The sequence below is a fragment of the Euwallacea similis genome, chromosome 11 (genome assembly GCF_039881205.1).
Source record: "Euwallacea similis isolate ESF13 chromosome 11, ESF131.1, whole genome shotgun sequence".
In the NCBI taxonomy this organism is placed as follows: Eukaryota; Metazoa; Arthropoda; class Insecta; order Coleoptera; family Curculionidae; genus Euwallacea; species Euwallacea similis.
Window position 1 is genome coordinate 1,407,549 of NC_089619.1, and position 14,242 is coordinate 1,421,790.

Here is a 14,242-nt window from a genome sequence, read left to right on the forward strand (position 1 = left end):
TGAAAGTTAAAATTTTAATAGATTTTTTTGCCATTATCTTCAAAAGATCTAGGTTAGATACTTGAAAAATTTGTAGGTATGTTTTTTTAAGCGAGGAATAAAACAGGTTTTGCCATTTCCGCGTTGCTAATAAAGGGCACCACTTGCGGTCAATTTTAAAAAATTTACAGTTAATAACTTTTTCCTTGTATGTCTAACATGGAATTTGATTTAAAATCTAAAAGAGCAATCATTTTTTCAGTAATTATTTATTCTTGATTCATTTCGATATCTCGATCCGTTTTCGCGAAAAATCTGTTTAACGAACAGTGTGTTTAAATTTATGACCAAACCAAGTGTATTTTCATTTTCTAGAACACATAAAAATTAAACAAATAAAATACGTAATAATGATTTAAATGAATTGTCCAATCTAGATATTTTCAGAATAATGGCAAAAAAAAGAATTAAAAGTTGATCCTTCAACACCCTGTAGATATCCGAAATCATCAACTTTTGGAAGCATATTTTCCCAATTATCACCATTTTACGCGTCAGATCTCCAACTTTCGGTTGTCCCATTGTTAATGAATTACTCTGTAGATATCGACTTGAAGTTGGCGATAATGCTTGGCACTACATAAATCACTCTGTATATAACAAACTTCCTCCCTGCTCATTGAGAATCTCAAATTTCACACCGAATTTGGATGAGCCAATGCATTTCACCAAAATCATAAATTAGTACCTACTGAGTAAACTTAGTAATTTGTATTAAGTAGATTGCTCATGGAAAAGCCGATAATTTAATTTAGAAAATTCGGCTTTTTTAAGAGCTCGTACCTCTAAAGTGACTTAACAAAATTTAATGATTTAAAAAGATTAATTTATTTTGCCATGGGTACCGTTCAAGAAATAATTTATAAGTGAAATCAATTGCGAATTCTGATTTCTGAACAAACGATCCTCGAGAGAAAGAAAAATTAGGTTAATATACAGGGTGTTTGGAAAAGTTGGTACAAAACTTAAAAAGGTGAATGTAAAGCCAAAAATGGTAAAAAAACCTTGTTAACATTGGTCCAACGGAGCACAGTTATTGAGATATGACCCTTTAAAGGTTTCATATCATTTGGATATTTGGTAAAATAACTTTCTTTCTGACTAAGATAATGGAATTAAAATTGTAGGTAATAATCATACCATAAGGATTTTTAGCTTTATTAAAATCGATTATAAATAAGGGTAGTTTTCTAACTACCCTTGACAGCAATTTTTCGAATTTTTTTAGTTCTTTCAATTATCAAGCAAATATTATTTTTTAATTAATTAGACTTTTTTCAAGACAAAAATTTCTCTACTTTTTTCGAATTCTGCTTAGTTTAATCAGAAATAATAATTTTTTAAATAATGTTTGACTCAAAACAATAACATTTTAAAAATATTTTCACATAGTAGGCATCTTTCACGGTGATAGTTTCATTCTAGTTGTCACTTTCGTGTAATATCATTTAAATTCTTACGTTTCTTTAGTTCCTTAGTTGTGGTCTTTGCACTTGACTTCGCACAATATTCGATTTTTTTACAACCATGGAATGCTTTTACTAATCGTGAATATGAATATGGAATATGAAATATTTGTTAAAAATATGAAAGTGACAATCACTGCAATGAAACTGTCACCATAAGAGGTGTCTACCATGTGGAAACGTTAAAAAATGTTACTGTTCTGAGTCATACATTATTTTTATACAAATTACTTTTGACTAAACAATGCAAAATTCGAAAAAAAAATAGAAAAATTTCTTTATAAAAAAATCTAATTTATTAGAAAACAATATTATTTGCTTGATAATTCAAAGGGATAAAAAAATCGAAAAATGTCTGTTAATAGGAAACTACCTTCATTTATAATCGATTTTAACGAAACTTGTGAAAAGGACCTTAATAGTATGTACCTTAGTAGTATATTAACTACATTTTTCATTCCATTATTTTAAAAAATATACAAATGATACGACCCCTTTGGAGGGCCGTATCTCAGTAACGGTGCTCCGTTGGGCCAGTATTTATAGAAACTTTTTTTACTATTTTTGGCTCTGCTTTCATCTTCTTAAGTTCTGTACCAACTTTTCCAAACACCTTGTATTTTATTAGGAGCTTTGGGAGACAGGAGCTCTTAAAATTGAGAAACATTTTTGCTGTGCCTAACTTTTTCCTGAGCGGTTTATTCTTTATATAGGACTGATATTTTTACTGCTAAAAGTAAAATCTATCGTCTGCTCTAGAAGTTTCTAGAAATTCTCCCTTCTGTAGTTTAGGTTAAGTAGTAAAAAATGTTCTTATAATAAGATGACAACTCTAAACAACTCAGTAATCGTTTTTGTAAGGGTTTGAATGAACTTTGCAAGTTCTAGTTGTATTATTAAGGCGCATTTTGTAATTCTTATATTACTTGTTAGAATTTCTATGAATTAAAAATATTATTTTGACAAAAATGGCATTTAATTTTCTTCTCTTTCCTCCAAATTACCCACCCCTGACTTAAATCTAAAAAATCTGTTCTACTTGTTCACTAGGAGCCAAAACTGCTGTCATGTGTTTTCCTCTTCTTAACTCAGTCGCCGGTTGGATCCTTCCAACCTGGCGCCCAGCAAAAGTACCTTTGGAGGCCGAAAAGCTGAAGATTCTTAATCTCAGCTTGCCTAAAATTGTAAATACCCTTTCGAACTTTCGGCAGTAGTCGTTTAATTGACATAGGGTGAATCGTTGCACAAAAATTTGAAAAATATCCGGGAATACCAAATCCACGCTAAGATCTTTGAAATAGCACCACAAATATGTAAGCAATCTATGATCAAAATATCTGCAAACAGGCAGCTAACTCTTCGCGTTCATTATCGACCGCTTTATGAAAGGCCATGCAATCAGTCTCTCGAAAGTTGCTTTTAGTCCAGAACGAGGACAGAAAAGCAGCCAAGCAGAATGACAAAAAAGACCGATTTCCTGTCCCTGGATTGGTATCAATTAAGATTGCGGCGGAGTTAATTTCCACGGTCGCTTTATTAAAACATGCCATCACGACTCGTGTCCAGCCCGAGAATTTAATGGTCTCTAACTTAATTTAATAAATTTAAATTTGGATCATTTCCATGTTGAAATCTCTATCTGTCATCTCTCGAATGTCTGGCGACGACCTATTTGCTTCGATGACGCTGTTTTCATCGTTTTTTTTGCCTCAGCACATCGCTGCTAGGAAGGAGAAATTAATTGTTACGGCCGGTGATAATTAGCTAAGTATGTGCAAATACTCATTAGAGAAATCGCAACATGGAGAAACCTTAAACCTTGCAATACTTTATCTGCAGCATTGAATGCAACTCTAAATAACTATATCGTCATATCGCATTGCTTAGCCTGTGTCAAGGGGCAAGGAAACCATTACCATTAAGCATCAACTGTCTGCAAATTTTATGATTACACTAATATACATTTGATACGGGCCCCGATTATCAAGCAACACGGATTTCCTGCTTAGATGCATCAAGAAAACTAACAAACATCTAAACCATTTTTTGTACGACACATCATTCAATAAGTCTCCGGTCTAACTAAGAAAAACGATTTTCTTTAGAAATTCGACTTTATTCCTCAACATACTCTTCTTCAAGAGTGATACATCCATTCCAAGGCTCCTCCAACTTTTTTATGCCTTTTTGTAGAACGATTTGTCTTTGTTCTCAAAATATCTTCTCCGATCACCTCATTATTTGAGCCAAATTTCTTTCCCTGGAGGATCTTTTTGATGTCTACAAAAAGCCAATGGTCCCTGAGGGCCAGATCTGGAGAGTACGGTGGGTGAGGAAGCAATTTGAAGCGTAATTCATTCAATTTAACCATCGTTTCTGTCGATTTCTGTATTGTCTTGGTGGAATAGTATTTTCTTCTTTTGCACGTCAGGCCGTTTTTCCTTGATTTGTACATTTCTATTGATAGTTTTACCGTTCTCAAAACAGTCGATGAACAAAAGACCATCCACGTTCCAAAATACAAATGCCATATCCTTGTCAGCTGGCTATTGAGTTTTTGATCACTTCGAATGACTTTCACAGGTTGCTGTCCGTTCAGCTGACGATCTTTTTGATTCAGATATGTAGTAGTAGACGTATGTTTCATCCACTGTCAATGCAAGAAATATTTTTTGTCTCGCTTGAACAGCTCTAAACAATGCTCTGAATCGTGGATGCGTTGCTGCTTTTGGTCTGGTGTGCGCAAACGCAACATCCGCTTCGAAGGCAACTGACGCATGCTCAAATTTTGGCGTAAAATTCTGAACGAACTACCTCCTGATGTCTTTGAGGTGTCAGCTATTTCACGCAATTTCACTTTGCGTGTTTCTAAAATTATTTTGTGGACTTTTTTATGTTTTCCGGAATAACTGCCGAGTTGAGCGACCAGAACATTCAGCTTCATCGATGTTTGTACGGCCGCGTTTAGGTCCAACATACCAGGTAATGATTAAAAACGCTTATCAGGCCATTATTTGACTTCAACGGTATTTTTCCTTGTAAAAAAACAATGTTTAATCAACACACGAAATTCTTTTTTATCCATTGTTTTGAAGATTACAAAATTGGTGTCACTAAAACCACTGCAACTGTCTAACCTGACTGATTGCAACCACCGCAACAACTGTCAAAATGTCATGCACTTTTGACACGTGTCGTTTGAAGGTTGATAGTATTCAGAAGTTTTATGGATGTAACAACAGTGTTGCCATATACATGTCAAACCGGAAACTTATTGAGTGATGTGTCACGTGCTTAGTGTACTCTAAAATTTGCGACATGGCATAACAGCCAAATCATCAAGGTAAATTTGAATTAATTACGCGAACGACATAATCATAAATCATATTAATTTAATCCTTATAGACAGACATTCCGTCAAATCATTTGAGTTCCTACCCGAAGAGAAAAATCGTTGAAGGACGGCGCGGCGTGACGAATGCAGTCGATGGTTTTTAACGCGATGTCAATTACACGAGTCGAGACTTTATTAAAGACTCCTCGAAACTTGGATGAAACATAAATTTTAATTTGTGAAAGTCATCGGATGGTTCTCCGATAGGTACTTCGCCACGAGGAGGGTACCGCCGAGTAAACAGCTCATGGGCGAACCCACACTCTTGACCCTTCTTTGCCGTGTCACTTCATCAACTCTCGTACCGTTGATGAATGGGTAATCAATGGGGTGGCCAAATTCTTCAGATTATTCCTCATCATTCTTATTAAAATGTTCTTGTAGACTAGAAATTTTAGTAATTAAATGAACCATGAGGCAGAAGGTATAAAGCTTTCGCATAGAGAATAGAGGTTCGTAGATCATGCACAAATGGTAATGGTGCCTTGGCTAGCCATTCTGATATTCATACTTGTATAGGGTACCTCAAAGGCGACGAAGACCCTGTACCTATTTTATGGAAGTGGAAAGTAATGTGAAAAATTTTAACTGTCAGTCTTTAATGGAATTGGATGACCTCCATCTCGACCTAAAAAAGTTTTTTTCCAAAAATGTCGGAGTGACGAGTTATGACGTGATCAATGACGTTTTTCTAGAAACATATCCAAATTCTGACAAATTTATATTGATCCTATTTTTCTACACAACTTTTGTTAAAGACATTTTTTCTTATGTGTTATCGTTTAAAAGTAATAAGCAAAAACGTCTTAGGAATTATCGCAAAAATATTTAACAAAAAATCCATAGGAGTTAAGTCAGGGGACTTTTTTGGCCACTACACAGATCCGTTAATGCCAATCCAGTTTTGTCAGAACGTGTCATTTAGGTATTGCTGCACAATTCGAGGTCTAACAAACTAGATATAGGAATAAGGCAAAGCTAGTTTGATATTTTTGGATGTATTTTTACGATCATTTTTAAGACATTTTTGCTTGTAACTTTTAAACGGTAAGACATAACAAAAAATTTCTTTAACAAAAGTTATGTGGAAAAATAAGATCAATATGATTTTATTAGGATTTGGGTATGTTTCTCGAAAAAATATCATCGATTATGTCATGACTCGTTACTCCGGCATTTTAAAAATGAACTTATTCAAGTCGAAATGGAGGTCGTCCAACCTCATTGAAGACCTATAGTTAAAATTTTTCATATCACTTTCCGTTTCCGTAAAATAGGTATGGGGGCATCGAGTTTGAGACATCCTATACAGGGTGTATCATTTACGACTGTACATTCCTTTGGTTTAAGCCATCCCATGCGTATTTAAAAAGATTTAAATAGATATTGTTGACCTTTTTTTGTACGAGTGTGCGGTAAAGCTACTTTACCGCACTTTACTCCGCTCGAACTCCGCTTCGCATCGTTCAGGCAACTGCAATTGGCGTGTGATAAAGTAACTAGAGAAATAGTAAGTGTCCAACTCAATCTCCATTTTAAGGCAGGCCTGTAAAAACAACATTCCTCCGATTGGTTATTTTCGCTTTCATCTAATTAATCGATTTACCGCCTTGTTGCAAGCAAAAGAGCATAACATTTTAGCCAATCCTTGCGAAGGTTTAATGTCGAATAGATTATTACGCACCTTCCAATTTACGATCATTGAATTTTTTGTGTGGGGGCATTACTTAGATCATTTTTAAGATAAAAAATTTCAGTACTTACATAATTTTTTATTTGTACCATAATAAAGCTAAGTGAATTCCACTTCGTTAGAGCGTGCCGTTTATTGCAAAAGTTTCGACATAACTAGTACCGGCTACTTTACCAGCGTTCTTTTATCATTAACCTTTGAAAAAGTAGGTGATTCTAATTGGTAAACTGGAGTAAAATTAACAAACTTTGTTAAAAACCAATTAGGCCTATTATTGGGTAAACAATACAGGTCTATGCAGGAGCGCAACTTTCAAATTTTATGGCAACAGGAAGGCACACATTAGCGCCGTGTCAATAAAAAATTAGCTCCGTAAAGCCGCCAGAAATTTTTTCATCTATTTCTGACCAGGAAATTTAAAAAATCGATCACCTCCACCCAGAGATAACTCAGAAAATAAATTTAAACAATCTAACCGTATCCGCGTTTGTTTAACATACAATACGTTCCGACCGCTTTTATTTGGCTAAAATATTTAAGCCTTTGACGCGTAAGTACTTCAGTACCCATTGAAATGGTGTCGGGTTTTAAGAAGTGACTTCTTAAGAGCTGTTAATTTCTGATTCAAGAATCGACAAGAAACATGTAAAAGGAGTTGTAATGCTTTTGAAGCGATACACTCGAGGAGCGCTGCTGACGGACCAGACCCAGACCCACCTGACAAAATTGACAGCGTACGCCCACAAGTGTGACGACCTTTGTCATATCTTAACATAACGCAGTGATTGATGCCAATTTACATATTTTATGGAAGTGTCTTGGGAACATAATGCACTTTAAAGTAATTAGAGTGCGGGTGATACTAGTTTTCATGGTTTATTTCAGGCGAAGACACTGATTATCTTCTCTTGATCAGTGATATATGTTTAATTAAATGTCAATTTCGAATTATGTCTAGAATTGGAGAAAAATGATAGTGAAGAGACAAATGTGTGATTCATATCCGCTCTAAGTATTTGCCATTAAAGTATGAATAGCAATTGTGGGTTCAGCGGGCCCTTGCTAATATTATTGGATTTCTTTCACACGCCGTATGGTTTTTATCTCGACTGCTCCAAGATACACAAAACAGAATTTCTAGGAAAAATCACAAAAATTTGTAATGGATAGTGTTTTCAAAAAGTAGGTTTATATCATAAAACAAATAGGGGGCGAGGGTTTTGGTTACACTTAAGTTATATGCCCATTTTGACGCCGTTGATTGGCAGGTTTTTACCTACATGTCCCAAATAAGTAATGGGTTGCAGAGTTTTAAAACTTAATATGCGTGTCTCGTGTAACATATGGGGTCAAGACGGATCATTTAGTTAATACTGGACGTAAAGTTCAGAATTTATGAGCCTCTTAATTACGTAGAAAAAACAAATATTTAGCCTCAGCAAAATGGGAAATAATTGGGCAGGTAGACTTGTAAAAATGTAACGTAAATTTAAATACATGGCGCCTAATTTTTCTTCTTTTTTCTCATTTTCGTTGAAAAAACTTAACCATTTGTTAAAAATAAATGTGCATATACAGAGTAATTTATAAAGTTGTACCATGGCGAATTTGAACACCCTACGTGTTAAGACAAACTTGGATTGTGCTTTCGTAGTTCAGCGATATAAAATTTTTAACTTCTGTAGCCGTTTTGGAACTATTTTACGTTATTTGATACTTTTTGACATATTTTTTGATACAGTATACTCAATTTAAAATCTTTTGCATTAATTTTGGCGCACTGTGTATACTTGTGGTAGTAGCTATGAAATTAATAAGGACATATAAAAAATGAAAGTTAAAATTTTTTGCAAGTAAACTTTAAAAAATCACAATAATTTTTTGAACGATTTTTATTGGATCATAAGAGAAGTCGATAATGGAAATTTTAAGAAAGCTGTAATATTCAAATCTAAAAAAAAACACTTTTTCATAAAAAAAGTCAACGAACTCCCTGGATATATAATTAAAAACGATGTATTTAAACATCGTAAATAACAATAATAAAAAAAAACAAAACTTAAAATAACTAGTAACGAGTCGGGTAGCCTTTATTCTTCTTTACTTGCAAAGAACGATTTGACATAGAGTTAATTAGTGCCTGACGACGTTCCTTAGGAATAGAGTATTACACTTACTTAACAGAGTCGATTAAATCTGGAATACTATCGATCTTTTGTTCTCTTAAAACCTTTTTTACAACGTTTCGCAAATTTTCAATCAGATTAAGATCTGGACTATTGGAAGGCCATTTTAGAGAATACAGAATTCTGGTTCAAGCATAAACGCTAGTTACCGTATGCTTCGGGTCGTTGTTTTGCTGAAATTTTCAAATTAGAGGCAAGTTCTCTTAGACATATAGTAACATTATAGTCTCCATAATATCCTTGTATTGAAGCGAATTCATAGTCCACTCAATTTTATGAATAGGATCTACTCCGAACCAGGAAAAACAACCCCAAAGTTGAATCGATTCATCTTCGTGTTTCACTGTGATAGTGGTATACTTAGGACTATATCTTTGGTTTAGAGAACGAGGAACATATTGTCTGCCATCTAATCTTATCCGATTAATTTTTGTTTCATCGGGCCAAAAAACGTATTTTCACTGAAACAAAGCCCATGCCTTTTGGTTCTTAACAAACTGAATTCTAGTTTTAGGATATTTTTTTAATCATCGGTTTTTTAGACACAATTCGTCCATGTAAATTGGTTTCATTCAGACAATGTCTAATTGTTCGAATGGATAACAGTGAGTTTTTATTTTCATAATTTTTTGGAAACATCTCATTCTGGATATCAACCGCCATTATGGGTTTTCGACCAGAAAGTCTCAAAATTTTTGTCTATTTGATCCAGAATCCGATTTTTAAGATTTCTTTTTGTCTGGTAAGTTTTCTGTAATTTCATGTCCCTTAAAACACTTAATCGTATAAAAAACATTGTTTTAGAACATTTTAACCTTGTTGCGAAATTCTTAAACAACATCCCAGAAGACCTCAAATTAATCATTTATTCTCTAAATTGTGATGTGCAACTTTTTGATTTTTTCATTGTTTCTCTTCTTTACTTTCAATATTTAAATGATATATATTTTATTTTAATTGTAGCTAATTTATTTTATGATTTTATAATTTAAATTTTCGAATTTTAATATTTTGCAAACTAATCATCAAACTGGTCATTCTGACCGAGTTAGCAAAAATAGGTACATAATAAATGTTGATAATTATAGTGTTAAAAACCAAAATATCAAGTTAACATTAATTTTTATATAACTTAATAATAATAAAAAGCCTTTTTATAATGCCTAAAACACAATTCTGTTCCGATGTTTATGAAAGGTTCTGGCTCCTAAATTTTTTCTTTGTAATGCAAGAATGATTTACGTGGTTATTAAAGCCGAAGTGTATTAAAGCAACACCGAACCAAATTGGTTTGAGCCATTAACGTCAAATAAAATTATACTAAAACGTGTTCGAAATATAAAGTTTGTTCGTTAGTCTGCATAAGGTGTTAAGTGGTTTCAAGTTTTTAGAAAAGATAGAAATCGATTGGCTTCTTTCAAAGAAATTTGACTTTTAACGTGCGATGAAAAAACACATGCAGAAAATATAAAAATTTCATCAATTCGTGGAAATGCAGAAGTCCAAAATGAAACAACAAAGGACTAAAACTGGCACTTGCTCACCGCCTAAATTAGAAAAACACGTTTAATTTGCTTTAGGGATTCATGAATTATTTTCTGAAAAACTCTTAAAGAGCCCATGGCATCACCTTAAATTACAAATAACATAATGTTTATTTCCTCAAGTAAAGCTGTGTAAAGATCATACTGTTTGTTCACGTGCGGAACGCTATGCGAAAGCACCTGCTTCTCAAAAAGCCTTAATCTTGAGGAAAAGTCACTTTGTAAAAATAATAAACCGATATCAAGGTAGCTTTAGCGATTTTCCGGTCGTTGGAGTAGCTAAATAAAATTAAAATTTTCTTGTTTATTTTAAAATAAAATAACTACCTCGAAGAAGATTTATATTCAATTCTGGCTGAGGGAATATTGTCTTAAGACACAATTGGACAACGCATCACGCTGCTAATGAGCGAATGTGATTCTCAGCTTATCACTATTTTTATACCATTGTCAGGCCCTTTGTTCACCTTTTTTCACGTGTTGTTGATGCGAGCGTACGCTAGAAGTGCTTTACAGCACGCAAAACAAAGCGACATGTGTCACTGTCAAAAATGTTTGTGGTCGCACGGGTGCCTGTAATAGCTATTTACATAACAAGTGCAGAAAGTGATACTCGATTGCTCTCTGAATACCGTTTCGCGCCTCTTGGTCAACGGCAATCACCGTGCGGTAAAGAAACAATAACATATGCATTTATCAAACTGTACAGAGGTCGCCTTTTTCATTGGCTTTACGATTTACATGTCTTTTTTAAATATTTAGACAGATTTGTAATTAAAAAAAATTAAAATTTGTGACATGCAAATAGATACCTATTAACAAACTAATTAAGAAGAGAGAATTGGGACACATTTTCTGGAAGGCTCGTGTTCCAAGAAATGTTTTTTTTTGCATTTCGGCAAGCTTATTGGAGTTTTGCTAGTACCCAATGTGCTGAAATCTGATCTGTGAGCTAGGACTGACTCGTGTCCCATACATCTGCAATATGGTTCCAATTATTATCAACAAATACATGAATAGAAGCTCTTAATATCTTTAGTGTCAAGTTTCTTGGTCATTAGTCTGTTACCTTACGCTACGATTTGTCTGCTTAAACTTCAAGATAAGATGTTCACTACAATTTATTATTAAATAATGCACTAAAATGGTATGTCTTTATAACAAACATTTCGAAATTTGGACTGCCAGTTAATATTTTTAAACAAAACTTGTTTGAAACTTGAAAAGATTTGCAATTCAAGAAGGGGGGGCTTAGGAGCCATTATCTTTAAAATGTTATAATTTTTTTAACACTAATTCTTATCAATTTTTTTACTTAAACTCGATGTTCAGGTCATAATACACTTCACCACATTTTTAAGTAATAAACATTAAAATATAAGTTTCATAAAACAGCATAAACGGAGAGCAAACCTACTTAAAAGTTCGAATGGACGAGTGTGCCAATAGTATACAGAGTCTCCCAACGAAAACTTGACCTCTGCCCCTGCTAACCTTGACAATAAGGAATTTTCGGAAAATTCCCAAAGTACGTAAAACATTTTTGGAGTGGGGCAACTTTTTATATAGGATTCAACCCTTAAATTTCACCGTTATGCGCGTAACAGTAACCATTTTAAAAAAATTTAACGGCACGAGAGGTCATACGAAATTTCAAATTTAAGGACTTTCAAAATTACATTCAATACAGCATACAATATTATTTAAAATTTATCGATTAGTTCTTCACAAAAATAGTTATAAATTTTGTAAAAAATGTAATAAAAATTTGATTAAATAGTGCATAAACAATGAAAAAACTTGTTTACTGACAGAAAATTGATTTCTTTTCGATTTTGTGCTTACAAACAGTTTTTGGTTATTTTTATTTATTTATTTATTCTTTTCTTTTTCTATTTTTTTAACCACGCACTGTTTATGAGCACAAAATCGAAAACAAATCAATTTTCTATCAACAAACAAGTTTTTCCATTGTTTACAAAATTTATAGCTGTTTATTATTTTTTCTATTCCAGTCAAACAATCATAAAAAGAGATTGCCAAAACTTTTCACCGTTATTCGGTTAAATTGGCTCATTTAAATTATACAGTACGGTTATAGACCTCATAACCGTACTGCCAACAGTGGGGTAATGTAGCCATAAGCGTTCCGAATAAAAAAATGTACTACTGGAAAAATCCATTACAATCCGAAATTTATGACTGAGATACCCGAAGGGATGATGGCACCACAGAAGCACCCCGAGCTTCTTTAACTGCTTAAACAAATCACGTTAATGACGTAATAAAAGAATTTTAATTGCTGGAAGATAATGCGTTCTGCTAAATGTTTACTTATATCGAAGGAAGTGAAGTGCATAAACCTTTGCCATAAAACCTACGTACTTAACAAGTGTCGTCTGCCAGAGGCCTTTTATGATTCTTCGGATGCTGATTGAAAGGGAAACTTGTTAAGTTTTATATCTCTCTAATACACATTTTTCACAACTGAAATTTCTAGCTTGTGCTTCATTCCTCTTATCGAGGCGGGCTTCATATAAAGGCCGGCGGCAATCTGGATAAATTTCTTGTCCGGATGGGTTGTCTGCGTAGTATATATCGATTTAAACGAGATCCGGTTACAAAAAGTACCGCATTTGTTCTTGACAAGGGCCGATGTCCATCCACTTCACCGCAGCCGACATGGAAGAGATGCGCTAACGTGCAGGCCGTTCAATATCAATTTTTCCCTTATTTTGGTACGAACTGTATCATGTTGAAACTTTAAGCATATGCCCTCCTTCAACATTTATCTCAGTATTCCACAAGGACGAAAAAATGCAGCGACCATTTTGATAATGGAAAATGTCATATCAACATGGGTGGCGTTTCAAGTGCCATCAAGATAAAGATGGAAATCTAAATTACTTCAACAATGCACTTGACTACTGCTCGGTAGGTTTTAATGTAATCTAATGTCGAGTGCCATAAACATAATTTGTGTTGAGGTAATGGTATAAATATGATGGTTGTCTGAACCAGAAACTGTAGTAGAAGGATGATCTTCAAGCAATCTCTTGTTATTTGCCATGAATGTGAACGATGTCAAAGTTGATGTGATGTCCTGTGTGCAAAACATGTTACACACGGATGGATTTACCCGATCTGCAAACACTTTTAGAAGTGGCAACTTTTTAAGTCGGTTTTAACCAATGTACAGAGTTAGTCCGTATATTTAAGCACCGACTACTTTTAAAATAAAAAAAGAAACATTTTTAACACAAAAGTTGTAGGGTTTATCTTAAATCGCCAGAAAATGTTACGTAACACAACAGATGACTATTGTAAAGCTAAAAAGGACATAAAACCAATAAATTTATGATAGAACATTCTGTATATTTTATAAAAATTGAATATACCTTTATTTTCTGATTTCAAAAATATACAACATGTTCACATTTGGTTTAGCCGTTTTCGCGATATTTGCATTTCAAAATCGGGATTATAGCGTTTTTCCAAATGGCAGTTGTCATGAATAAACAATTGGACCGAACGTCATTAGCAATTATTATTTATCCGGCTGTAGCATTTTCTTCATTCCATCCGCAAAATGGGTTATATAGAAGAAGGAAAGTTAGAAATAATGAAGTCTATAAAGAAAGAAATCCAAATTTTTGTAAATTAATATATTACTCAATAAGTCCACGGTCTAACACGTATATGGCAACATCGTGGATGGACCCATATGATTTCCTTAATTAGCTTTTTTTAGTTAGACCAAAGACTTATGAGTAATGTGTTATTTATTTTAAAAAAAATGTTTATCTTGGTTTCATGATATTAAAATGCAATTTGTTTACGTTAGTTCCAAATTAATTTATTATTTCCAAGATGAGAATAATAAATTAATAAATAATAAGAACTAGTGATGTTCGGTCCAT